Consider the following 27,281-nt stretch of genomic DNA (forward strand, 5'->3'; position numbering starts at 1 on the left):
TATCAACGAATATCAGAATCCGCATTCACGGAGGATTTATGCAGCGCACTATGTTTCGCCACACGGGTGCCTTACACGTTGCCGCAGCAGATCGGGGAACATTGAAATGCGCGGCGTATTCTTAAAAGGGCGAGGTACAGAAAAAAGCGGTAGCGCCATTCTCCGACGAGCAAGATCAAACGGTTATATATATTTCGTAACGCGCATTGATGAGACTCGAGGCTTAGACGAAAAAAGAGCTTCTGGAAACTAGAAGCGGATCGTACGCGCAGCCATTTGCATGCAAAAACGCGGCAGTCCGCATACTTTTAGGAATTTCAAACTCCTCTCGCGGGTTTCAATAAACCTTGAGCACCTTGATTCGAAGTTCCCACGGAAACGCTAGCACGATGCTACCAGCTTTCGTAATTACATTCGAAGTCAGAGTGATTTTACGAGGTGACCTCGATAACCAATGGCAACCCTTGAAGATTTTTTTTGCATGTACTGAATAGACGGCGACGCACTGCTTTAAGACATTGTAGACATTCAACGGGCTTGGCCGAATATGCGGCTAAGGTGCCAGGCTATCTAGGGAAGCTACTCTAGAAAGATCGCACGCCTTTGTTTGCATCTTATCATCCTTTTCTAAATGCGAAAGCGTCACTGGGGCATTAATCAGAACCTCCATGGTGCCAGAACGCGGCAGATCAATTTTCGCTGCCTGCTTCGCGTCCTATAGCGTGCGCCTCAGAGATAGAAGACAATGAAAAGGGGCGTGCGCGTCAGATCAATTTTTGCTTGCTGCGACGCGTTTCACAGCGTGCTCCGCTGCTTGAGAACACCTGGGCACGTGCAGAGCCATCTGCAAAAGCAGCCCTTCTCGCGCCCGAAGGCGCAACAGTCACAGAACGATGCAGGATCCTCTGTTCGCCGTTGAACGCCATGCGGCTTTCAAGTGAATGATCGGCGGGGTTTAATTTGAACAGCGATGCCTGCGCATTCCCAACTCTTGGAGAGTGCTTAGGTCTCATCTGAGGAAGGTTTTATTCCGCGAACTTCCGCAGCAGGAATTCACTGGGTAAGGCGTAGTGCAGCTGAACCCAAGGTCGCGGGTTTGATCCCGGCCGCGATGGCTGCAATTCCGATGGGGGCGAGTAGCGAAAACGCCCGTGCGTTGGCATTGCGGTGCACGTTAAGGGGGACTCACCTGTTAGCATTGCGATGGGACCCGCTACTTCATGACCCATGCACGGGGTTAAAAACTATCATGCACCAATACGAAAAGTTTTCCAGATCCATGAAAATGCCCGAAGAGGGTGCAATTTCAATTGAGGGCGACTGAGCGAGCAAAGGAACGGAAGATGATAAGTGCAACATTAAGGGACAAGAAGATAGTGGAGTGGGTCAGGGAACAAATGCGTGTTACGGACATATCCGTAGAAATTAAGAAAAAGAAATGGCCGTGGGCAGGGCATGTAATGCGTAGGCAAGATACCGTTGGTCATTGAGGGTAACAGAGTGGACCTCTAGAGAAGGCAAGCGTTGCAGGGGGCGGCAGAAAGGTAGATGGGCAGATGAGACCAAGAAGTTTGCGGGGATAAATTGGTCACAGTTGACACGGGACCGGGATAATTGTAGATTAATGGGAGAGGCGTTTGCACTACCAGTGGGTGTAGGTAGGCTGGTGGTGATGATGACAACGACGACGACGACGACAACGATGGTGATGATGAAAATGCTCGAAACAGCCTAGTTTGGTTATATCGGAAATACGCTACTTCTGTACCGAGATAAAACCAAAACACTCGCAGTGAACACCGCTAGCGTAATGTAATGAAGACTAGATAAACTAAAACGCATTTTTTGTTTGTTCTTGAATTCATTAAAGATGTGCATTATTTCCAAAAGAAGCAAGCTGGGCCGTTAGGAGCATTTTGATTAATTTACAAAACTTTTTAGATCGGCGCACGATGCTTTTCAAGCCCGTGGGTAATAAATTAGTATGTCAGCTGAGTCCACATTAAAGGTCCCCAGGGGGTGTAAATTAATCCGGGGCCCTCCACTACGGTGCGCCCAGGCATAGCTTCGGCGCATTAAACCCTGCAATCAATCATTCATCCGCGAAATAAACGGGAGTTTTACCTTCCACGGTCGATGCATTGCAAGGTACTTTGAGGGTAAGACATTATTTGCTTACGTATGAGTGCGTGAAATACGGCGTTGTGCGTTTGGATTTTACCCTGGCAACGCATCTTACGCTGTTATTCTGCGTTATTTGACCTTCGAAGTTGTAGCGAAGTCACAGCGTCAGCATGCGTGGGTGCGTTATCTAGCGCGCCGCTGCGCTAGCTCACTGCGATGCGGTTCTGTCGCAGCCAACATACGCGGCCATGGTTTCCCCTGGTCCCGCCTTTTCAGCATTGCCTGGTTAAAAAAGTTCTTCCGTTATAGGGCCGACAAAACGCGAAGCGCTTGGAGGCAGCTGTAGAAGTACGGTTCCAGAATTGAGACATTGTCCCTGTCATCGAGCAACGTTCCCCGTACGGCCAGTATACAATTTCGTCTTCTTGTTATCGAAGCCCTATTTGCATGAGGAACGGTGTGTTGGGAATGCCCCGCTGGATAAGTGCCGAGACGGCGCGCTTTCGTGTCGCTTATCAGTTTCCGCGTGAGTCGGGGTGCCAAAATCCGAGTATACATTCTCGGCTTGCGACTGATAACGCCTCCACATATGCGGGATTAAAACCTGCCTCGCGCATGGAACTCGGCGCAACCTTTGCGTGGTTTAGCTACGTTTGAGAAGGTGACTATTGACGACACCGGCGTCTCTTGCAACGATTCTTCCAAGAAAATCGGCTCTCTACCGCCTGTATTGCGCACGTTACACCGAACTGTAATTACTAATTTTGCTACACCGCGCTATAAGCCGCTCTGGTTACGACACTTTTTTTTTCCTTTCTGTCGTGATTACGACAATTCAGCCTCGTAAATTTGGAAGTGGAAATGATTTTAACGTGTTTAATTTGTCTTTTGTACGGCGATACGGCGACAGAGGGAACGTTCTACTAAATGACGATTTCGTACGGACTTCCTGATAACAGGAGTAAAATTTATAACGCTGACGTAGGCCAGTTTGCTGGAAGTTTCTTATTTTAGCTGTCCCGATCGTTTAAACGTTCCTGTTTCGCGCAAGCTACAACCTTGCGCTTTTCCGTTAAACACCGACGCATTGATTTGATTGTAGGGTTTAACGCGCCGACACAACGCAGGCGATGAGGCGCGCCGTAGTGGAGGGCTCCGGATTAATTTTGACCACCTGGGGATCTTTATAAACACCGACGCAAGTCGTGTATGTCGACTTCGTGTTTTACGCCCAGTTATTTTTTTTTTACCAACCACCTCAGGCCGGCAAGGACCAAGTCCTAGCTAGTCTTTACAGACAATAAACGTTTATTTCTCTCTCTCGCGGAGACAAGTTTGACACTTTTTTTATCGTTCTTATTGGCCGATTTGGTGCGCTCACTACAAGTCGAGGTAAAGATACACAGACCTCTACAAGTCTAGGAACATACAGAAATCGGTACAGGTTAAAATAAATTACTCGATTGTAGGGTTTAACGTGCCGACGCAACGCACACAATGAGGCGCGCCGTAGTGGAGGGCTCCGGATTAGTTTTGACCCCCTGGGGATCTTTAACGTGCGCCGAAATATCGAACACACGGGCATTTTTGCTTTTCGCCTCCATCAAAAAAGCGGCCGCCGTGGCCAGGAATCGAACGCGCGACTTTGTGCTCAGCAGCGCAACGCCTTATCCACTGAGCCACCGCGGCGGGTACAGGTTAAATAAAGAGGCTGAGATTAATACAAGTCGAGATAGGAAAAAAAAATTTCACCATCTCCCCGTAGGGGAACCCTGAGTAGTATGCGAAGCAGCCATGGGGTCGACTCAAGTTCCCATTAGTTTTCAGTTCGATCGCGGCGTTGCGGGAGGAGAATGAGGGGAGTGGAGCGGGCGCGCGCGTCATTTATACCGCGGAGCTACAGTGACGCCCCAGCGGAGGATGCAGCGGCTACCGTCGCGCCTCTAACCCTAAGCTGCTTCGCATTATCGCGCGTGTGCCGCAGGTGTTGCCATTCGTTGCGCAATCCCGGAGAGAAGAGGAGCGTCGGAGAGGAGAGGAGGAATGCCTCGCAAAATACTCAGGCTTCCCCTACGGGAAGATGACGACGGTGGTTGAACGCGAAGCTATCTCGTGATGGATTCTTTGGTTCGCCAATTCCTAGGGGCATCCTGCCACAATCATCATCAGCGGTGCCTGGACAGGCATGCGCAGTGGGTGTGTGGACGCCGCACAACGGCGCCCACACAACAGCGGAGGGAACAGGCTGCTTCGCATCTAAAAAAGTCAAGTTTTTGAACATCAGAAAAAATCAAAGCCTGTTTCTTAAAATAAAGATGGTCAAAACGCGAAGCTTTATTCCTTTCAACCTGAGTCAAAGTCAAAGTCAAAATACAAACTGCTTGGACCGTGTATGAATGGCTCATAGGGATGGACGTCGGTTGCATAACGCGAGGGACACAGGTTCGCTGCCGACCACGGAAGGTGCTTTTTTCCCTTTGAGGCGCTTAATGCGCCTTTGTGGAGATCCATCATCATCACGCGCCCTCTCATTCGGTAAAGTTGGCTTTTCTGCAGTGGGTTTCCGCGTACAGACGCCGCGATCAGTGAGGCACAGACAGCTTCGCTCAAAAAGTCGGCGTTCGCCCTTCCAGCCGAGCTGTTGGCAAGTGCTTATAGTAACAATGCCTCGTCAGGCTCATGAGGTGATCACGATAGTCTATTTAAATAGAAGGCTGGGCTATGATGATGATTGTGGCGTTGCTGGTGTTTTCCCATTGTATTCGCCCTTCAGCTTTTAGATGCGAAGCACCTCATGGTCGGGGCTACATCCCTTCCTCCACCGTGCGGCGTCCACACCCCCACTGCGCATGCTCGACTTGCTGAACGCCCGGTGGTGTCTTACCCTTAAAGGGCTCCTGGAGCGACAGTGCTGCCGGTGTCTTCCTGGGTCGGCACGAGACGAGCACGCTTCACGCGCCTTCGACGTTTCATCGTCGGCGGCGGCGGCGTGCGTCGGTGAGTCTCGGCGGGCCGTGATTACAAGCAGCCCACAACCATCCGGGGAACGTGCATCGACCTCATCTTCAGCAACTTCAGGGTTCATCCACTACAACAGCCCTTGACTTTACAATTCACAGACCGTAAGGCGGTCATAATCAAAGCTGAACGCCAACCACAGGTCGACATCACCTACGTTGAACATGATGATGATAATTCCTAAATAAAGACAAACTCATATCACGTACAACGCCTTTTTCGCTATTTTATGCCTCTCCACTCTAACATTCCCCCCCCCTCCAATTATATTAAAGCATCTTCCCGTAGGGGAACCCTGAGTAGTATGCGAAGCAGCCATGGGGTCAACGCAATTTCCCATTTCGTAGTTCCGGTAAGTGAAACGTTTGGTAGTTACCATGGAAACCAAACGGTGAATATAACGGTAGCTACGTACCTCAACCTAACGGAAGCGATGAACTGAAAACTAACGGGCACTTGAATCGACCCCATGGCTGCTTCGCATTACTACTCAGGGTACCCCTACGGGAAGATGGTGTAATTTTTTCTCTTTTTTATGTTCAGAGATTATTCGGTTTGAATGAGGCAGGTTACCCTCCGGCTGCCTTCTTTTTCTATTTATTTCGCCTTATTAAGAACAGTCTTCCCACAGATCGACCCGCATATTTTTTCCTTTGTGGATACGCATTCAGCTTCGCTCTTTTTTATTGATTTGTTTCTTCTCTTCTGTCACCGAAGCCGGCGTGCGATATTCGCCCAATTGAATACTCATAACATAAAGAGTTTTGGATGTCAAGCCTGGCGTACACGCCGCTCTTCTTAACTACACCTACTATCTTTTCCCCTCTCCTCCTTTCCCTGAAGAGTAGCATTTCGACGGACTCATTTCGACAAACCTCTCTGCGTTTTCCGCTTTAACAAAGGGTCTCTCTCGAGCGAACCTCGCTAATCAAAGTGCGAAGCACACCACGAAAGCGAACAGCGAAGCTTCGAAACTGGCGCCCCAGAATTTATGGGCTCCTTCCGCTCCTTCAGAGCATGCCGTGCCTTAGCGCGCCCAGTGACTCACTGACTAAAACCCTCTCGACTGAAGACCCCCACCAGAAATATGCTCACTTCAACTCACATTAAATTCTCTCTCTCTCTCTCTCTCTCTCTCTCTCTCTCTCTCTCTCTCTCTCTCTCTCTCTCTCTCTCTCTCTCTCTCTCTCTCTCTCTCTCACACACACACACACACACACACACACACACACTCCGACAGCAGCGAGTTACTTCGGCGTCACCTCATGTCACTCTCTCCGTCTCTCTTCCAACGGTAGCCATCAGTCCATTGTTTGCATACACACCGCGTAAGGAACTCAGACGGACGCTGCATGCACGCAGACGGCACACACAGACTGCCGCGTGACGAAAACAAAGAAGCGGCGATCTTTTGTCCGCCGCGCCGTATCAGCTGGCGTGGACGGGTCGCGCGCGTCCGCCGCTCGGCAAGGTCGCGACGCCGCGGCGGTAACGACGTCGCGTCGCGTGAAAGCGAATCTGGCGGCTGGCTGCAACGTGAGCGGCCTACCCTGGCCGCCCGGCTGGCCGGCGCAGTTCGCTCGGGTGGCTGCGTTGAATGAAGACAGATTCAGAAGAAAGTGCGAACTGGAATGGAAGTAAAACAAAGAAAAGAGAAAGCGCGGCTGCAAATTGATGTGTGCGTGTATATCTCAACGACGCTCCGCTAGCTCTCTCTTTATAAACGGCGGACTCCGACGGTTGAAGGGAACGCAGATCGCGCCCGGCGGCGGGTGCGCATACAATAGACCCGCAAGCATCGCGTGGCCGCGGAAATGAAAAGAAAAGCAAAGAACAAGAGACAAAATCAACCGTCAACGAGTTGTGTGAGCACCGCTCGCTGCTGAAAGTCCCCTTGCGAAACCCTCCCTCCCTTTCATCACCTTTTTCTCGTTCTATAAAAGACAAGAAAAATGGAGAGATAACGACTCCCGCTATGAAAGCGAAGTCCACCGACGCGAAGATGCAGTGAGCGAGAAAGGAAGCGGGGTTCCGGAACGGCGTTTGCCACGAATGTTGCCGTAGCTTTTTTCCCGGAGTGAAGTGCGAACCTTGGCCACTCGACACTTGCTCATAAATGGGGACCTTGAACTCCTCTTGCTTTTTTCCGCTCTGCAAGACAAGGTCCTTCACGCCGTTCCGAATGCATTGCGGGTTGGGGTACCAACTACGCACTACCTTTTGAAGAGCGTTCGGGATTCCAGAGTCCTATTCATACGGCCAGATGTCACCATCTGCGTACCATGAATAGGTGGTGTGTCTCGCATTGCTGCGGCAGATAACTTGACAGTCAAGTGACCTGACGCAATAGCGGTGTATATAATGTACTTGAACGGCTGTGATTAGTGTCATGGGTCATTAAGTGGATCATTATTAGCACGATATCAAATGGTTCGCGATATGAACGTCTGCCTCCCATAGCCCGCCAGTGCTTCAAGTTAAGAAACAGCGCCACTGAAACTCTCGCGTCGTAATGACCACAAAGTAAACGCCTGCGCTACGTTCCAACGGGAAAGATTTTACCGAAACCGGCCATCGTGATTCCCGAGACTCCAATACAACACACAGCCCCTCGTTCATTCCTTTATTGTTGCATGAGCAATAGATGCGGCATTTTGGCAAAAATTATATGCGCTGATTCGCGGACAGAACGAGAGAGCATGCCCCAAGAAAGGTGACGTCATCTGAACCGGTGGCGCCAGCGGCTGCGGTGGAGCTGCGTTCGCACGGCTGCCGACCTAGTTGCCGTGGAAACACAAAGTCGAAACGCGGCACGCATGCTGACACTAGCGGGGAAAAAAGCTTGCAGGAGAAGCCAAGCAAACGCAGTCAGGAACCCGTCGCGGTGGCTCAGTGGCTAAGGCGTTGCGCTGCTGAGCACGGGGTCGCGGGTTCGATTGGCGGCCACGGCGGCCGCTTTTCTGATGGAGGCGAAAAACAAAAGCGCCCGTGTGTGTGCGAGATTTCGGCGCACGATAAAGATCCTCAGGTGGTCAAAATTAATCCGGATTCCACCACTACGGCGCGCCTCATCGCCTGCTGCGTCGGCGCATTAAACCCCACAAATCAATAAAAACACAGTCAGGAACAGAATGGTCGTTTGTGACGTATCGGCGGCGTGTCACTAGACCATGCTTTGCGTACCAATATTTTAGCTTGGTTTATCCTCGTCTATATCACCATCCATATCGCGAGCTATCCCCTTTTCTTTTACAGCAAAGTTGTACACCTCAACTGCCAACGATTTCATTTCCGGGCACAAAAAACGCCAAAGCACTAAGGCCTAATACAACCAGCACATGCGTGATGCTAATCAGCCATAAAAATTGTATTCCGCGCGTTCAGTTTTCTGACTGCCTTGATGGTAGTTCGCGTCGCAGCTGACAGATGGCGCCACCAGTCCACGGCGCGCGCGCAGCTCGTGGGACCTTGTTCTCTGCGGTTGCGCTCGGTCTTGCAAGAAGTAGCGTCAAACATCCCCCTCGCGAGTGGCACGATCAAATGCAGAGCATTTCCGGGGGCGCACGACGTTAAGTAGTTTGCGTTACGTTAATGTTGTTGCACTTCTGGCAACTGCTGACGAGAGAGCGCTCGTCAGCAGTAATTTGAATGAGTCAAGAATATAAGGCGCGTTCGTAGCCTCCCATTCTGTGTCGGCTTTCTGGCGCAGTGGGTAGAGCACCATGTACATTGCGGCAACAAAAATGTGGGAAAAGGGACGAGCCGCCGAGACCCCTTCTGGTGCGTGATTTAATCGAACATGATCATGATGATGATGATGGGCACGAGGGAGGCGAGGCGTCTTCTTTTTCAACACCGCCCGCAGGGTCGAGGGATCGAAACCAGGCGCCGGATAGTATTTCTTTTATATAATGTAGGGGGAGGGGTGCGGACTACGACTACGGACGTCAGCGCGGGTGACATCGTGAGTTACTGAAATGCTCTGCATTTAAAATGGATCTAAGGGCAGCCAATGCCGCTGCTAACGCGGGCAAACGTGGCCGCTAGGGCCTGTTAGAGTGCCAAGCATGGCTGGCACCATGTGGCAGTAGCGTTGGAGAAACGACTTATTTTGCTAATAAAGCCGGACCAAGGCCCACGGAAAGGACCGAGACTCTTGTTCGCGAGGGAGGAGGAGATGCCGAAGTATTCTCAAGGATCTACCAATGAATCTTCCATCAATATTTCTTTATCCACACTGTCATTTTCGGCATTATAGTGGGAGCGGATAAACGCGAGTCCCTCAACAGCGACACAGAAACACTAACACTGAGCCCCCCAGAGTATAGCCGTCGGAGACATCTATGGGCCAGCGGCAAATGCGTGGTGGTGGGGCGGCTCGCAATTACCGCGCCGACGACGTTCACCTTGAAATTAGCCAGGCACGCAACGCGTTTGACGAAACCGGTTGCACGGAAGTCAATTGTCGCGCCAACGGGGACTCGTTTTACGTCGAGGACCAACACACAGGCGTCACGGAACTGTCCCAAGTCATAACAGCAGAGGAAACCGCCCCCACGCTGCAGACAGTCGTTTGCTGAAAGAAAGAGGAACACCGTGCGGTTCATCGCGCTGAACTTGCGCTTCGGCGTGAACGGACGTAGCAGGTAATGAAGAGAAGTTGGTACCCCCTAAGACTGACGTCTCCTCTTCCCTGTACGTCTCCTGACCCTCGCAACTTTGTTGGCAAGTTCATAAGGCGGGAAAATTTAACCGACTGCACACCGTTAGTTGAGGCTCACTTTGCGATCTTCTTCGCGGTACTATGAAACCATTTACTCGGAAATATTTTCATTATGTAATGCTAAAAAAGAAGTTCGATCATTTTTTTAAGTGCGAATGCACTTCTTAAGCGAGCCTGAAGCGTCCGCCGCCGTCCGCATAGCAACAGCTGCGGGTGCGCGCGCTCCTCGTCTTCCTTGGCAACGGGGAGAGATGGGCGCGCGCTGCCTGGCCGCTGACATTGCACATACAAACTTGGGGGATTGGCCAGGAATCAGGCGTGAGAAGGGCTAATGCACCCGCTTAAAGGAGTACTGACACGAAATTTCAAAGCTGAGATCCGCTCTAGCAATCAAGTACAACGACAACACAAATAGGTGTCTGTGAATAAATGCATCTTTCTTTCTTTGTAGTTGTGTGTGTGTGTGTGATCTCTCTTTCGCGAACATTACCGAACCGCGCAAATTCAACTCGTGCATTCGCACTTTCACATTCTTCCCCTCGGGGAAATGCGGGGAATTTTTTCCGAGGTGTTTGCCACCCGATCCAATTTACCGCATTCATGTCACCTACACGAACAGCAGGGGGCCTCGAACCAATAGTCGACGTTGTGTATGTATATTATCTCGCTTAACTGCGAAGTTCTTTGGAGTGTACATCGCATAACACGAAATATAGTCGCAAGGAGATCTGCCTGTACAGCTTGACTATGCACCAAGGTAGTTGTTGCATAGCCTATGGCAAATCAAGGCGATTGGCCGTCATGTCTGGCGATGTCAGAGCAAACGAAGAGGAAGACGAAGCTGAGTGCCGGCTAGAGCTGCTATATTATTGTTATTTATTTATTTATTTATTTATTTATTTATTTATTTATTTATTTATTTATTTATTTATTTATTTATTTATTTGTTTGTTTATTTATTTATTTATTTAATTTCAGTTCACAGACCCTCATGTTTTCGTTCATTCATATGGCGCAGCATGCTAAGGGATATGGCTCGGCTAACTTCGCTTTTACCATTAAATGCATTCTCTCTCTCGCTCTCTCTCTCTCTCTCTCTTGTCAAATACGCTAGAGTTCATCCTAATTCTTACTTACCCGTAAAAATATTAACACGAAAGTCACCAAGAAACCCTTTCCCCTGAAGGTACTTAAAACGTAACAATTTCACGGCTGCGCTAAATTTTAGTGTTTTACGCGGTGAAACTGCACTTGGATTACAAGAAGGACCCTAATGGGCGGCTATAAAGACGAATTTGGACCACGCTTGCCGAGATCGACGCACGGGCGTATGCGTTTTTAAACTTCAGGAGAACACCTGCAGTGTTTCGGCAGGTCTGCTCAGGCAGCATTGCCGTACTCGTAAAGGCTAAAATAAGCAAGACGAAAGTATGTTCACCGCCCTGGATAAAGCGCTCCGTTCAGACTGGCCAATTAACCGCAGCAGGATGGAAAGTTGGGTGAGTTGGTAGGTCGACATGATATAAAAACAGCGGGCGGTAGGACGAAATACACGAGGAAAGGAACCAGACAGGACGAGCGCTGCCTCTCTGGTTCCTTTCCTCGTGTATTTCGTCCTACCGCACTGTTTATACATCATGATGGCCAATTAACTGCTAGAATAGGTGGATGACTATGTCTACCTTGGGCAAATTGTGAGCTTCGTTTGAAACCATGAGTATAAAATCAGGCGTAGAATTACTGTGGGCCGGACAGCATTCGGCAAACAGTCTGAATTTATCAACGGTACTCTTCATCTGCAACTCAAATTAAAAAAAACTAATGCTGGCTTCCAGTGAAAAATTCTGGCGCAAAAACTTGGGGACTTAGAAGGACCTCGAAAGAAAATATAGATAGGCCCAAGAAGCCACAGAAGGAAGAATGATATAAGCAAGGCTCGGAGCGAAAATCCCGGTGGAAGATATCCCAGATGAAATAAAGAGAAATTCCCGGAGTTGAGCAGGACTTGCAAAGCGTGCAACTTACATCTGAAAACCGGCGAACCAGCAGAATAACCGAATGGCTTCCGAGAGATAGGGCTATTCGAAACGGGAAGACCGAAAACTCGGCGGAGTTATGAAGTACCAAATTACGGGCAAGGGAATGGATTTGTAAGCGGAGGACAGGAAAGATGTGAAGTCCAAGGGAGAAACCTTCATTCTTAAGTGGGCAAGTATAAGCCGCTCATGTGGATGTTTTTGCTATTGTCAGCGATGACGTCGACGAAGATCATAATAACGATGTGACAAAGGTTTTTCTAAGCGATGACGTTTCTTCCGACTTACAACTGAACTTTCAATGTTCGTGAAAATGAAACGTGACCACGTCGACACGGAGCAAGCTTGTCGCGAGCCGTTCTCTGCGGCCGGTACAAAAAGCACCGCACCAGCAGCCCATCTCCACGCGTACGGCGTGGGCGCGAGTATACGCTGAATAATACGGCGACCCGTCGCGTCCAACTGGCTCGGGAATGGATGGCGCTATATCGCACCCGAGATCGGCGCCGCTCTCTGTCGCCGCTGTCAGGCGCAGTTCCGGCGGAGAATTCCCTGCCCGTCGGTCCGTACGTGGGCCGGAAGACTTTCTCGCTTCCTTCTTGGCGTTTTCTTACGAGAGAACCGCTTTGCTTTTGATGCGGCGGGGGAAGAAAGAGGGGGACGAAAAAATGAAGTTACCGTTCGCGGATGCTGCATGCTCAGGGCCGCGCTAATGAGCTGTAGGAGAAGTAGCTTTGCATCGCTTGAGAAGAAAAGAACGGAACGACGCTGTTTTCGCGGAAAATGGCGGAGCCGCTACTTCCGTGATTGTCTGGCGTCCCGGTACAGCGTGGAGGAAGACTCCTTCAAGCCACAGGAGCAGGGATGCAGATAGGCTTCGTTTTATTTGCGGCTGCGTTTCCGTGCTTACTTCTAGTGTGTAGCGTTTCTTTATTTCAATGAAAGCGGGATAATGTTGTGCGTGCAGTACTGATGCTCAGGCTTAAGCGCATCGTTGTGGGCTCGCGATCAGACAGCGCAGCAGACGACACGCAACGAGAAGTGCACGGTAAGACCGCTGTGCGCACAGGGAGAAACAGTACGCCCTCCATCACATTCGCCGCCAGGCTAGGAACCCGTCACTCAAAACAAGTGTCAAAGTGACGCCCTGTGGTCGCGCAGACGTCAATAACCGCAGTGTAAACCACGTATGAGTATCGTTGGTATCAATACTAGTAATGAACACTGAACACTGGGTAAAAACGGCTGCATGCATGAACTATGTACTTATTCAATATTTGAGGTCCGGCTGTACGTTACACGAAAAGAAGCATCGTCGAATCGATTCCTCCACAGCGGCTCAAGACTACACCTATTGTATGGATGACTAAAGTTGCTCATTATGAAACAAACTCGCCACGTGTGTCTCTTGCACCATGTTCTCTCCTGTCATTAACTATCAGTGTAAAGATTTTTCCAACATTTTCTTTTATTAATTGCAAACTAAAGTAAAACACAAGCACGTTTCAAGCGCTTCATGGATGCCACGAAAGAGCGAATTGCATGGACCGACCTGCTGTGACCAGTGCGCAAGGCATTTCACGAACGCATCCTCCACTTCGGACGACAACCTTTATACTCAGCCCGTGCCTCTGTGTCCCAGAATTTGAAAACAAAAAATGTCATTCGTTCTCATTTCCGCCAAAGATACTCGTGCAACCGTGATCGGACAGCTTTCTTTCTGCCGGTTGTTCGTTGTTTGTACCCAGCGCTATAAATCGCCACGTTTTCTCAAAACCACGCAGCTAACCCAATGGCGCTTCCGGTGCTTACTTGTTTAACGGCCTGGCAACGGCGATTTGTCGCGCATCGGTGTCAACACAGGAGAACCCCATAAAAATGGCGCACCACCACATCATATCCGGGTTTTTTTGTTGTTGTTGTTGTTCTTTAAACTATGAAACTTGGCGCTTACTGCAGAAATATGACTTGCTGTACCCCATTGCCGCTGCTATGAACATGCATGTATGCTTATCGGGCCCTACAATAAAACAGGTATTTATGTACTTAACCGAGGCCTTTCATTTTCTCGGCATTTTTTATGTCGGCTTTTTTTGCGAATGGTGATAAGGACTGCTGACTTGCAGGTGTTCCGAGCCCCGGCTTTCGCGTTAATATCTTGCATTTTAAAGCGAAAGCTTTTTTAGTGGGACCGATGGCGTAGGACTGTCAAAGAACTAACGCCTGTAGACTTGTAAGAACCCCGTAGACGTGGTGGTCGACCGAAAAGCTCTGATAAGGTGAAACTGTCTTCCATTGCGTCAAAACCGTGACTGGAAAATCGCTGAAAAGGAGCGCTGCTAGATAAGACAATACGCGCATCGATCGTGGGGAAAGAGTACAATAGCATACTTTTATGTCATAAACAACGTATCGGTGCACATTTAGATCTTTCGTGGGCGCTTTTACTTAGTGCGCGGAAAATCGTCGCATGGGTTCGTTCTCCGTTGCGATTTGGGTCTTTGTGGGTTTGACGATCGATTGGACGCACTTTCAACGAAGGTTGGACGCACTTTTAACGAAGCTTTCGACGCATTTTTGACGCACTTTCGATGTGCGAAACTTTCGCGTGTCTCTCAACTTTCGCTAGGAAAGGATGGTACAATTTTTTTAGATGCGACGCATCTCTTGCTCTGGGGTATGTCTCTCCTGCGTCGTCGGCGTCCGCACACCACCTGCGCATGTGTAACTCTCCCCCGGTCTCTCCGACAGCTGGCGCAACACTTCAACTCCCTCTCATTATCATAAACAACAACAGCTGCGCGCGCGCGCTTCGCTCCGCTCGCGTCTGCTCCGGCGCGCAAGTGCGCGCATGCGCGACTCTCCTCCGCTGTCTTCTCTCCTTCAGGCGCTGTGAATATAAAGCGGGTAGCGCGCTGTGGCGGTTCAGTCAGCGCTCGCTCTCGTTCGACTCTGCGTGACTTTGCTTGACGACTCTGTGCTTGACTTTATTCTTCCGATGAAGACGTGATCGAAGCGACGGTCTCTTCAGCGAATGCATCCTACGCGTTCACTACACGTTTCACGCGATTTAGAGAATCAACCCAATGGAAACACCAATTGAACCCACCCCGCCGTGGTGGCTCAGTGGCTAAGGCGTTGCGCTGCTGAGCACGAGGTCGCGGGTTCAATTCCCGGCCGTGGCGGCCGCTTTTCTGATGGAGGCGAAAAGCAAAAACGCCCGTGTGTTCGAGATTCTGGCGCACGTTAAAGATCCCCAGGTGGTCAAAATTAATCCGGAGCCCTCCACTACGGCGCGCCTCATCCCCTGCGCTGCGTCGGCGCGATAAACCCCACAATCAATCAATCAATCAATCAATCAATCAATCAATCAATCAATCAATCAATCAATCAATCACCAATTGAACCCCCCCCCCCCCCCCGATGCGTCGCATCACATCAGGGTTCCCCTCGCAGGAAGATATCTGCTCATCAGAGGGCATTGAAAGTCCGTTTGACAATCAAAGTATACTGGGCTTCGAATCCCTCTCGGTGGTCGCGTTCCTTGAGTTGGGTTCATGGTGCTCGTGGTCGTGTGTGCGAATTACGCGCGTGAAGGAAGTTGCTTCTGCTTTGTCTAGCGTCTATAATAGTGTCTATCTAGGGTCTATAATATTTTTGGAATTTTTTTATTCCACCAGACGCAAACGTTACTAGGCATGACATTACTGATACCAGCTTGCTGAGTTGGTAACCGTTGTGAACAGCATATATTTCTAAGTTTGTAAAACCGTGGCGAACTCCGATAACCCGTTCCTGTCACGGTCTTGTCCCTATTAACTTCTCTCATAGTAGCTAGCACAGCATTAAAGCTTATATTCCACGAATATCCTTATTTGGCTAGCCCAGCGCGGTGGCTCAGTGGATAAGGCGTTGCGCTGCCGAGCACAAGGACGCGGGTTCGATTCCCGGCCGCGGTAGCCGCTTTTCTGGTGGAGGCGAAAAGCAACAACGCCCGTGTGTACGAGATTTCGGCGCACGTTAAATGTCCCCAGTTGGTCAAAATTAATCTGGAGCCCTCCACTACGGCGCGCCTCATTGCCTGCGTTGCGCCGGCGCGATAAACCCTACAATCAATCAATCAATCTATTTGGCCAATTTTTAAAGGTGGTCTTGAATTCCTCTCGAGCTTACCCGCTCAAAAGGCCGACAGCTGAAGTACCTACTAAAACCATTGCATACAAGTGATATTGCGCATAGAGCAAGGAATCGACGTTGATAAGAACACTATAAGTACGCTTCTCAGACCGTTAAATAGTTTTTGTGCGTATCGCCGTCAAAAGTGACTTTCCGTATATTTAAAGCTGATAGTTTCCACGGCTCTGGATCCTGCTATAGCAAAGTGCTAAACCGCAAACCGTGCACAAAGCAAGCTTTAGCCTTTAATACTACCCGTGTGAGAATACTTTGCGCTACGCTGAATAAGTTCTGAAGGAACTGCGATGAGCCGGAAAGCGCTGCATCTGACTGAATCTTCCACTGCTAAGAACGGTAGCTACATACGCGGTGGCTAAAGGCTTTGAACAACTCGCATAGCGCATTACCAGCGCCGCGGACCGGAAAAAGTAATATTTATTGATTGATTATGAGGTTTAACGCGCCGACAATATGCAGGCAATGAGGCGCTCCGTAGGGGAGGGCTTCGGATTAATTTTGACCACCTGGGATCTTTAACGTGCGCCAGAATCTCGAACACACGGGCGTTTTTGCTTTTCGCCTCACAGAAATACCCGGCGGGAATGGCGTGGCAACTTTACACTCAGGTTCGCAAAAAGCCCGCACGAGCGGTGCCTTGTGGGGTACCCGCACCGAAGCCCTAGGTTTACGCGTGGTGATCACTGATTGTGGTGGTCCGCCGGTACTCTGCGATCACGTGCGGATGTTTGTTCGGCGGACAGTTGGTCTACTGGTTCCGGCAGAATGAAGGCTTCATGAGGAGAATGTCAGGGTGGGGCCGTCGCCAGCCTCGGTGGTGGAAATTACAACGGCATTGGCCGGATGTGCGTAGCGACGGTAAATGGACTGCAGTGTCAACGCATATCGCACCAGATCATCGCCGCTCTATCCGAACACAATGTTTGCGCATGTTTGCAAGATGCAGCACCGTTTTGAGTAACAAGGCTGCAGCATGGCGTGGTCGCAGTACGATGGATCAGAAGGTGCCCTGTTCTTATGAGGCTTAGACTGGAAATGCATTTCAGATCTGCGAAAGAGATTACTGTTGCCCGGAGGAAGGAAAGATAAGACAGCATTGACTGGCCCCTGTGAACTTGGAGGTGTGCAGCGGAGGCTTTGGACTGTAGGCGGGCTTCGAAGAAAATAAATTAACAAAAAAATAAAAGCGTCACCAAAGAAGTCTTACCATCAGAAATGAGTGTAGTAATCATGTAAATTCCCAGTCGAAAATGACAATAAAATGTCTGTAGTTTGTGGCATTTTCGCGTGTCGTACTGTCGTCCTGTCGTATTGTTGTCGTGTCGGGATCCTGATGTTCCGTCGGTAGTTGCACATGGTTTGAATGTTATTGCCCATTGTGCAGAGTAGCGTTAATGGCGGTTCTGTTGTGACAACAGGTATGTTTCTCGTTGAGAAAATTGACTTTGTCGTTACGGCAGAAACGTGTACCGTAACAACAGATGGCTTTGTCGTAACAACAGCACTTCTGTTGTCTCAACAAAGTTTTTTGTCGCATGACGGGAATTCCTGTTAGGCTTTTTCGGTTTTCTTGTTGTGATGTTAGACTGGGTAAGTATTAACCTCTAAGGGAAAGTTCTGCTTAACCGCGAAAAGGCAAAAGGATTGGAGAACGCGGGTAGGAGAAGGAGGAGCAAGTATCTGGTAAGCTCGCAAGGCTTGAATTCTTCGAGTGCGAAGTGCTTAGACTCACAGCACTTACCCTTTATGCTTTGATGGGGCTGCAAAGGTTCGTTTTCCCGCAGCGAACACAAACTTGTAGAACCATGTCGCGAGCGCATTCCGAACTTCATGCCGCGGACACTGCATTGCGCGGTTTTGTATTCGACAGTATATGCAAACTCCATCGGCGAGAATGGTTTGATTGAGGCAGAAATTATCACCTAAGTCATGAAAAAGCTTTCTGCAGCCCCACCCCGTAAAGCCCTACTACGCGTAGCCCCTGTAGAGTATCCGTGACGTGCTTTAAATTTTGTTTTCTGAAGAAAGCTCGCAAACAAATATGACAGCTAAGATTAAGCTCCTAAAATTAGCCGCGCCTCATAGGGAGAGCATTTTGAGTTATGTCAATTAGCTTTACTAAACTGATAAATTAGGGCAGCGTCCTCGGCGCCTCATCGTCAAGGAAAAGCAAGCAAGCGTAATTGCGTAGCCACTCAAGATGGAGCGGCACAACTTAACCCACCACACTTAACGAGCAGTGCCAACAACCGCTTTACAAACACTCCGCGAATGAGCCGCACTCTCTAACTACACACTCGGGACGTTATCATCCTTCTCTCCGATATTCCTACGCGTCAAACGCACAGCGAAAGTCGGCGCGAGGAGCTGTTTAAGACAGTGTGCGCCCGCTTACGTACGCGGCGGTGGCGGCCGTTCCTTCCTTAATCGGGTGCGAGGAGAGACAACGAGAACACAAGGGGGAAATAACGTGGCAAGGGAATGGGAGTGAGAGAGGAGGAAAGGGCCATCACGGACGCCGTCCTATTTTGGGAGTATCGAACTAGCGGGCTTTGCCGCACGGCTCCAGAGCTCAGCTGGGAAGAGTGCAGCTCGGGAATCCGAAGAAATGAGATCGGATGCGCCCGAGGCGTCCGCACGCTCTTTGTTCATCTCGTGCCCCCTTCCACGTCTTTTCGTGGTTCCTCGCCCAGTAATGTTCTCTCGGCAAGCTGTTGTCTTTGTTTGGCAAAGGATGAATATTCGCAAGTAGATCGCGTAATTGAGGGCTTGGAATGACAATATAAAGGGAGAAATCTCAAACACGTACAAGTATACGACCCAACCGTGACAGTCGCGTAATGGAACTACGGAAACTGGAAAATGGAAAGCTTTGAACAATCTATTCGAAGATTGCCTAGGCCACAAGAGGGACATTTAAGGAAGGTTGAAAGAGCCGCAGCCTATTTGCGCAGCAATCACTCCGGTACATGCATGACACTAGCTTCGATTGTAGGTGCCTCGTAATATTCGCTGTCCCTGACGAAGGTAGAGCAAAGCATCAACGCGACATGCAACCTAACGAGATTTTGCGGTACACAGCGGGGGCTAATCTCGCGCGGTTGCATTTGGTCGACTTCGAATGTGGAAGAGCTATTACAACGTAATCTCGCAGGTTTAAAGGGCCCACTTACTTTAATGCCGAATAAGCATTCTGCAGGACGTCCCGGTGAAAATCGAGTCAGTTCGCCGGTGATTTTGTTCTGCTTTTTTTGCCCATCGCGAATCCGATTAAAAGGATGCGCAAGACAGAATACGATCGCAGCCCCGCCACTGCTGGTGCCTTCCGGTGTTTACCTTCGTCCGCCATTCGGGTGAAAAAGACTCGAGTAGTTATAGAACATTTTATAACGTGAAGTGCCTTAAAGAGGCCATGACGACAAAAAGACCGTTTTTTCAATAAAAATTAACAGTGCCATGTAATTTTATAACAAAATTCAAACAAATAACGAAAATATTAAAAAAAGAACAGGCAAAGCAGTGGCGACCCCACAGCCACTTTCCGGCAACCTCTCTATGACGAAACGGATTTGTCTGTGCACAATTGGCGGCCGTCGAGCTAAGCCACCGTCGAGAAACATGATTGGCCCATTGTAGTGGGTCCTCCAGTTTCGTTTGCTCGTATCACGCGTGCTACGACCAAACGAAACTAGAAATGTTTTAGTGCTGGCCCATATTACGTCACTCCTACCCATATGACGTCACTGTAGCGCGAAATTTAAACCTTTGTCATTTTTTCTTGCATTTTTTTCGTTTAAATACATTTTTTGCGGCTGGAATGAGGCCGAGTGAGTTACAAAAGGGTAGTATTTTTCAAACTAAACAAAGTTTTATTTAGCCTTCATAGTTCCTTTAAGCGTCATACTGTGCGAAGAACCTTCCTCGTTGTTACTGTAGTTGTAAGATACAGAAAACGGCCGTCGGTGCAAAGAGAAACCAAGAACACATTTGGGTTCATATGGGATATGAACTTTGGTATCCACAGCATGATCCCAGTACGCTAGTACTGTTTTTAATTTCCTTGGAATGTTTTTAACTTTGATCCTAGGGAAGCTGTGGCGTGTGTCACCACTATGCCTGATGAAACATTTCGCATCAAAAGACAAAGGAACAAAACCGAGGAAACAGACGCAAATACGATGCGTCAGAAAAGAAGTCGTTGATAAGAATTGCCAGAATTTCGCCTTTGAAGCAGTAAGCAGTCTTAGGCGCCCACGAGGATTTTTGTAAATGGAGGAAGGACCACCGGTAAGGATGACGTCAGGTGGATGCGGGGAGAAAACGATGTAGGGAGTTCAAGGCTCAGTTTTTTTTTCATTGCTCCATTTTGCCGCAGCGCATCAAAGGAACGGAAGGATCAGAAAAGGGAAAGTGACGGGTGGCAAGCGGCTCCATGCCCTACAGAATCAGTTTTCTTGACTGAGGATTATCGAATGGACGAGTTCTTGGTGCCCTATAGTGGGCAGGGAAGAGCTGTCGACAGTTGTGATTATGTGTATCTGTTCCATACGACACACCCAGTCAAGGCCGCACTCAAGGAAATCGTGCTAGACCACGCTTAATTGCATGTGCTGCAAAAAGGAACCTCACATGTTCACTCTAGGGTGGTCCTACATAAGCTATTGACGTTGGCTGTGGAATTTTAATGTTGCTTTAATAACGATGACTACTACTATATGTCCTAAAGTTGTCGCTGCAAGGAAGGGAGGAAATTCCTAGAGCACACTGTGTTTTTAATTTATTTATTCACATACCTGTATTCCGGCCAGAGGGCAAAGGGGGGTAAAAACGCATGTTCACACACGAATGCGCCAACAGAGAAATGAGAGGAATAAAGAATAAGAAGAAACAGGTATACAAAGAATAGACAAAAAATTACACCATCTTCCCGTAGGGGAACCCTGAGTAGTATGCAAAGCAGCCATGGGGTCGATTCAAGTGGCCATTAGTTTTCAGTTCGTCGTTTCCGCTGAGTTGAGGTACGTAGCTACCGTTATATTTACAGTTTGGTTTCCATGGTAACTACCACACTTTTCACTTACCGGAACTACGATATGGGAAATTGCGTTGAGCCCATGGCTGTTTCGCATACTACTTAGGGTTCCCCTACCGGAAGATGGTGTAATTTTATTAGATGCGACGGGGCTATATATGTCCCTCCCATGTCGTTGTTGCGCCGTCCACACCCCCATTGCGCATGCTCGGCTTGCTGAACGCCCGGTGGTGTCTTACCCTTTAATGGCTCCTGGAGCGACAGTGTCACCGGTGTCTTCCTGGGCCGGCCCGAGATGAGCCGAGCATGCGCAGTGGGTGTGTAGACGGCGCCACAACAAGGGAGGGACATAGCCCCGACGATGATATGCTGGAGCGACAGTGTTGCCGGTGTCTTCCTGGGCCGGCCCGAGATGAGCCGAGCATGCGTAGTGGGTGTGTGGACGGCGCCACAAGAAGGGAGCAACATAGCCCCGACCATGAGATGCTGGAGCGACAGTGTCACCGGTGTCTTCCTGGGCCGGCCCGAGATGAGCCGAGCATGCGCAGTGGGTGTGTGGACGGCGCCACAACAAGGGAGGGACATAGCCCCGACGATGATATGCTGCAGCGACAGTGTTGCCGGTGTCTTCCTGGGCCGGCCCGAGATGAGCCGAGCATGCGCAGTGGGTGTGTAGACGGCGCCACAACAAGGGAGGGGCATAGCCCCGACGATGATATGCTGGAGCGACAGTGTTGCCGGTGTCTTCCTGGGCCGGCCCGAGATGAGCCGAGCATGCGCAGTGGGTGTGTGGACGGCGCCACAAGAAGGGAGCGACATAGCCCCGACCATGAGATGCTGGAGCGACAGTGTCACCGGTGTCTTCCTGGGCCGGCCCGAGATGAGCCGAACATGCGCAGTGGGTGTGTAGACGGCGCCACAACAAGGGAGGGACATAGCCCCGACGATGATATGCTGGAGCGACAGTGTTGCCGGTGTCTTCCTGGGCCGGCCCGAGATGAACCGAGCATGCGCAGTGGGTGTGTGGACGGCGCCACAAGAAGGGAGCGACATAGCCCCGACCATGAGATGCTGGAGCGACAGTGTTGCCGGTGTCTTCCTGGGCCGGCCCTAGATGAGCCGAGCATGCGCAGTGGGTGTGTGGACGGCGCCACAAGAAGGGAGCGACATAGCCCCGACCATGAGATGCTGGAGCGACAGTGTCACCGGTGTCTTCCTGGGCCGGCACGAGATGAGCCGAACATGCGCAGTGGGTGTGTGGACGGCGCCACAAGAAGGGAGCGACATAGCCCCGACCATGAGATGCTGGAGCGACAGTGTCACCGGTGTCTTCCTGGGCCGGCCCGAGATGAGCCGAGCATGCGCAGTGGGTGTGTGGACGGCGCCACAAGAAGGGAGCGACATAGCCCCGACCATGAGATGCTGGAGCGACAGTGTCACCGGTGTCTTCCTGGGCCGGCCCGAGATGAGCCGAGCATGCGCAGTGGGTGTGTGGACGGCGCCACAACAAGGGAGGGACATAGCCCCGACGATGATATGCTGGAGCGACAGTGTTGCCGGTGTCTTCCTGGGCCGGCCCGAGATGAGCCGAGCATGCGCAGTGTGTGTTGACGGCGCCACAAGAAGGGAGCGACATAGCCCCGACCATGAGATGCTGGAGCGACAGTGTTGCCGGTGTCTTCCTGGGCCGGCCCGAGATGAGCCGAGCATGCGCAGTGGGTGTGTGGACGGCGCCACAAGAAGGGAGCGACACAGCCCCGACCATGAGATGCTGGAGCGACAGTGTCACCGGTGTCTTCCTGAGCCGGCCCGAGATGAGCCGAGCATGCGCAGTGGGTGTGTGGACGGCGCCACAAGAAGGGAGCGACATAGCCCCGACCATGAAATGCTGGAGCGACAGTGTCACCGGTGTCTTCCTGGGCCGGCCCGAGATGAGCCGAGCATGCGCAGTGGGTGTGTGGACGGCGCCACAAGAAGGGAGCGACGTAGCCCCGACCATGAGATGCTGGAGCGACAGTGTCACCGGTGTCTTCCTGGGCCGGCCCGAGATGAGCCGAACATGCGCAGTGGGAGTGTAGACGGCGCCACAACAAGGGAGGGACATAGCCCCGACGATGATATGCTGGAGCGACAGTGTTGCCGGTGTCTTCCTGGGCCGGCCCGAGATGAGCCGAGCATGCGCAGTGGGTGTGTGGACGGCGCCACAAGAAGGGAGCGACATAGCCCCGACCATGATATGCTGGAGCGACAGTGTTGCCGGTGTCTTCCTGGGCCGGCCCGAGATGAGCCGAGCATGCGCAGTGGGTGTGTGGACGGCGCCACAAGAAGGGAGCGACATAGCCCTGACCATGAGATGCTGGAGCGACAGTGTCACCGGTGTCTTCCTGGGCCGGCCCGAGATGAGCCGAGCATGCGCAGTGGGTGTGTGGACGGCGCCACAAGAAGGGAGCGACATAGCCATGACCATGAGATGCTGGAGCGACAGTGTCACCGGTGTCTTCCTGGGCCGGCACGAGATGAGCCGAACATGCGCAGTGGGTGTGTTGACGGCGCCACAACAAGGGAGGGACATAGCCCCGACGATGATATGCTGGAGCGTCAGTGTTGCCGGTGTCTTCCTGGGCCGGCCCGAGATGAGCCGAGCATGCGCAGTGGGTGTGTAGACGGCGCCACAACAAGGGAGGGACATAGCCCCGACGATGATATGCTGGAGCGACAGTGTTGCCGGTGTCTTCCTGGGCCGGCCCGAGATGAGCCGAGCATGCGCAGTGGGTGTGTGGACGGCGCCACAAGAAGGGAGCGACATAGCCCCGACCATGAGATGCTGGAGCGACAGTGTCACCGGTGTCTTCCTGGGCCGGCCCGACATGAGCCGAGCATGCGCAGTGGGTGTGTGGACGGCGCCACAAGAAGGGAGCGACATAGCCCCGACCATGAGATGCTGGAGCGACAGTGTCACCGGTGTCTTCCTGGGCCGGCCCGAGATGAGCCGAGCATGCGCAGTGGGTGTGTGGACGGCGCCACAAGAAGGGAACGAGCCCCGACCATGAGATGCTGGAGCGACAGTGTCACCGGTGTCTTCCTGGGCCGGCCCGAGATGAGCCGAACATGCGCAGTGGGTGTGTAGACGGCGCCACAACAGGGGAGGGACATAGCCCCGACGATGATATGCTGGAGCGACAGTGTTGCCGGTGTCTTCCTGGGCCGGCCCGAGATGAGCCGAGCATGCGCAGTGGGTGTGTGGACGGCGCCACAAGAAGGGAGCGACATAGCCCCGACCATGATATGCTGGAGCGACAGTGTTGCCGGTGTCTTCCTGGGCCGGCCCGAGATGAGCCGAGCATGCGCAGTGGGTGTGTGGACGGCGCCACAAGAAGGGAGCGACATAGCCCCGACCATGAGATGCTGGAGCGGCAGTGTTGCCGGTGTCTTCCTGGGCCGGCCCGAGATGAGCCGAGCATGCGCAGTGGGTGTGTGGACGGCGCCACAAGAAGGGAGCGACATAGCCCCAACCATGAGATGCTGGAGCGACAGTGTCACCGGTGTCTTCCTGGGCCGGCCCGAGATGAGCCGAACATGCGCAGTGGGTGTGTGGACGGCGCCACAAGAAGGGAGCGACATAGCCCCGACCATGAGATGCTGGAGCGACAGTGTTGCCGGTGTCTTCCTGGGCCTGCCCGAGATGAGCCGAGCATGCGCAGTGGGTGTGTGGACGGCGCCACAAGAAGGGAGCGACATAGCCCCGACCATGAGATGCTGGAGCGACAGTGTTGCCGGTGTCTTCCTGGGCCGGCCCGAGATGAGCCGAGCATGCGCAGTGGGTGTGTGGACGGCGCCACAAGAAGGGAGCGACATAGCCCCGACCATGAGATGCTGGAGCGACAGTGTCACCGGTGTCTTCCTGGGCCGGCCCGAGATGAGCCGAACATGCGCAGTGGGTGTGTGGACGGCGCCACAAGAAGGGAGCGACATAGCCCCGACCATGAGATGCTGGAGCGACAGTGTGACAGTCTCACCGGTGTCTTCCTGGGCCGGCCCGAGATGAGCCGAGCATGCGCAGTGGGTGTGTGGACGGCGCCACACGAAGGGAGCGACATAGCCCCGACCATGAGATGCTGGAGCGACAGTGTTGCCGGTGTCTTCCTGGGCCGGCCCGAGATGAGCCGAACATGCGCAGTGGGTGTGTGGACGGCGCCACAAGAAGGGAGCGACATAGCCCCGACCATGAGATGCTGGAGCGACAGTGTCACCGGTGTCTTCCTGGGCCGGCCCGAGATGAGCCGAACATGCGCAGTGGGTGTGTGGACGGCGCCACAAGAAGGGAGCGACATAGCCCCGACCATGAGATGCTGGAGCGACAGTGTGACAGTGTCACCGGTGTCTTCCTGGGCCGGCCCGAGATGAGCCGAGCATGCGCAGTGGGTGTGTGGACGGCGCCACACGAAGGGAGCGACATAGCCCCGACCATGAGATGCTGGAGCGACAGTGTTGCCGGTGTCTTCCTGGGCCGGCCCGAGATGAGCCGAGCATGCGCAGTGGGTGTGTGGACGGCGCCACAAGAAGGGAGCGACATAGCCCCGACCATGAGATGCTGGAGCGACAGTGTCACCGGTGTCTTCCTGGGCCGGCCCGAGATGAGCCGAACATGCGCAGTGGGTGTGTGGACGGCGCCACAAGAAGGGAGCGACATAGCCCCGACCATGAGATGCTGGAGCGACAGTGTGACAGTGTCACCGGTGTCTTCCTGGGCCGGCCCGAGATGAGCCGAGCATGCGCAGTGGGTGTGTGGACGGCGCCACACGAAGGGAGCGACATAGCCCCGACCATGAGATGCTGGAGCGACAGTGTTGCCGGTGTCTTCCTGGGCCGGCCCGAGATGAGCCGAACATGCGCAGTGGGTGTGTGGACGGCGCCACAAGAAGGGAGCGACATAGCCCCGACCATGAGATGCTGGAGCGACAGTGTCACCGGTGTCTTCCTGGGCCGGCCCGAGATGAGCCGAACATGCGCAGTGGGTGTGTGGACGGCGCCACAAGAAGGGAGCGACATAGCCCCGACCATGAGATGCTGGAGCGACAGTGTGACAGTGTCACCGGTGTCTTCCTGGGCCGGCCCGAGATGAGCCGAGCATGCGCAGTGGGTGTGTGGACGGCGCCACACGAAGGGAGCGACATAGCCCCGACCATGAGATGAAGGAGCGACAGTGTTGCCGGTGTCTTCCTGGGCCGGCGGATGGACGGACGATGGACGATGGAGCCGAGAGCAAGAGATGATCTAAAAATTGGCGCAGCTTGCACAAGAGGGGCAAGACTGCTGAAACAGCAGACATGCATGCGGCCCCTCTCCCTTCGTCGGAGACCCCGATGTTGCACCTCACATGCATTCCCGAACTTGCCGCTGAAAGTTCGTCATCAATGACAGGCCTGGATCTTGTTGTCCGCACGCTTTCACACCTCTCCAAGTGGACCGCGTTGGCACGCGTTACAGCCCGCGGAAACTGGCTTCGGGAACTCGGCGTCTGTAGCGCGAACTCGGCGTCTGTACTCTCCACTTCAGGCGTGAACGCACGTGAACTAGAGAGGAGAACAGCACGCGAGAGATCACGCCACGAATTCTGGGCAGAGCGTTTTCGAAGGTCGAACTGGCCGATGCAGAGCGCTCCTTACGAGGCACACGCTCACGTGCGCTGGGTATTTTTTCATAGTATTTTGTTTTTGGTAACGCTGGTTGGCGAAACTAAACTTTTAAACAGCTCTGCTGTTAAAATGTACAAATTGCTGCCGAAAACGTACTCTTTGCAGCATTTAAAGCAACACACGTATGCGGAAATATATGCACAAACTCATGTACAAAAGGAAACAAGTATGCAATGAAGAGACACGTGCGCAAGGATGATAGGGTACCCATTCTAGCCTTTGAAGATGTTTGCGCAAAGCCAGGAGCAATGTCTTGCCACTTGCAACTTGGATGACATCCCGGGGAATATGGTTTCAGGAATTTAACGTGCGGATTATAAATTGAATTCTTAAAAAAGCAGTTGTACAAGCGGGCATTTCTCTAATCTTGGCCATGTGGTCTAGCCGATGGGTGTGTGGCGAAGTTGACACATTTGCCTTCGGAGTATGACTTTCCTGGTGCACGAGTAAGGCATTGC

This window comes from Haemaphysalis longicornis, unplaced genomic scaffold (genome assembly GCF_048455015.1).
Source record: "Haemaphysalis longicornis isolate Haplotype H1 unplaced genomic scaffold, Haemaphysalis longicornis Haplotype H1 scaffold_14, whole genome shotgun sequence".
Classification (NCBI taxonomy): domain Eukaryota; kingdom Metazoa; phylum Arthropoda; class Arachnida; order Ixodida; family Ixodidae; genus Haemaphysalis; species Haemaphysalis longicornis.